Genomic DNA, 1278 nt, shown 5'->3' on the forward strand with positions numbered 1-1278 from the left:
GAGGCGGCCGCCGAGCAGACACCGGAGCCAGGAGCCCAGCCTGGAGAGCCCGGCGGCGCGACCCCCGGAAGTGAACCCACGAGGTCAGCGGGGCCGCGCCTGCGCAGAGCACGCGGCGCCGCTCCAGGCCTCCGGAGAAAGCGGGTGGGGGGCTCAAGTTCAGTTAGGGAGTACCCGGTGGCCGGGAGCCGCGTGGGGTGGGCGGGCTGAAAGACTTACAGCTCCCTGAGGAAACGCAGCTGGCGGGCACGGCTCCCCTCGCCACAGCACGTCCGCGCGGAGAGGAGGTCAGGAAGAGAACAGGCTGGGTACGGGCTGCCGCAGGGCTCAAGCCGCGCCGTCGGGTCATCCACCAGGTCCAGAAGTCGGCCTCCGGCGGCGGTGGTGGGAACCCGCGGCGGCGATTCAAGGCCAGTTTGAGGCGTGGCCTGTGTGTTGTGCAAAAGGCTAGCTAGCGCATGGGGGGGGGAATTACGGAGCGGGAGTGGCCCTCTGGGCCGGAAGGCACGTGAGGGAAAGGGAAGCCCCCGAATTGGAAGTCTGACCCTGGGGTGCACAGAGCCCCTGCCCTACCCCAACACCTCTGCGTTTTCGGACTGCAAGGGGTCCGGGAGAGCTTGTCACCATAGTCAAAAACAGAGACGGTGGATGCCGGAAATTATTTTATTCCTAAGTGCTTGCAGAAGGAAAATAGCCAGGTTTCTCCTCTGAGCTGTTTTAGAGCTCAGTCCTGACCCCACAAGTTAATACACAAGATGTTTGTTCGTTAAAAAAAAAAAAGATTATACGGAGAGATTAGCAGGTTTTTTTTTCAATGTCACAGGTTACAATAGAAACTGTAAGAACGCAAGTTATTGCAAAGACCGTTAAGTTATCTATGCCTACATTTCTCCAGGAGCCATTAGAAATGCACACACCCCCCCACCCCAGCTTCTTGTACTCTTGTCTACCCTTCCCGAGCCAGGACATCCCTGCTGATTATGCTTAAAAGGCGTTTACTCCAGCGGGGTGGGGTCAGCTGTGTGTGTGAAATTGTTTTAAATTTCTAGTAAGGACTTTCCCTGTATCACTTCTAGATAGTTTTTTTTAAGGGATAAACACACACACACAAACACCCGACTCGGTGCCATTGAGTTGATTCTGATTCACAGTGACGCTATAGGTCTGGATAGACCTGGGCTCCCGAAACAATCTTTACTGGAGCAGGTAGCCTCCTCTTTCTCCCTCTGGGGCTTCGTGGTAAGCACAGGCTTTTTATTTCTTTGGAGACCCCATGTT

The 1278-nt window shown here is 55.9% G+C and overlaps 1 protein-coding gene across 2 annotated transcripts in view; it reads right to left on the bottom strand.

Moving 5' to 3' along the window:
- ZDHHC7 (zinc finger DHHC-type palmitoyltransferase 7) overlaps positions 1–389 on the bottom strand; it is a 23161-nt gene extending 22772 nt beyond the window's left edge. For both annotated transcript variants that reach the window (XR_006680395.1, XM_045293652.1), the window contains exon 1: positions 220–389. The gene's annotated coding sequence lies outside the window, so the exon portion shown is untranslated. The remainder of the gene's footprint in view (positions 1–219) is intronic.
- Between the last annotated feature and the right edge of the window lie 889 nt (positions 390–1278).

This window comes from Echinops telfairi, unplaced genomic scaffold (assembly GCF_000313985.2).
Source record: "Echinops telfairi isolate 266 unplaced genomic scaffold, ASM31398v2 ScPeMD7_2291;HRSCAF=2852, whole genome shotgun sequence".
NCBI lineage: Eukaryota > Metazoa > Chordata > Mammalia > Afrosoricida > Tenrecidae > Echinops > Echinops telfairi.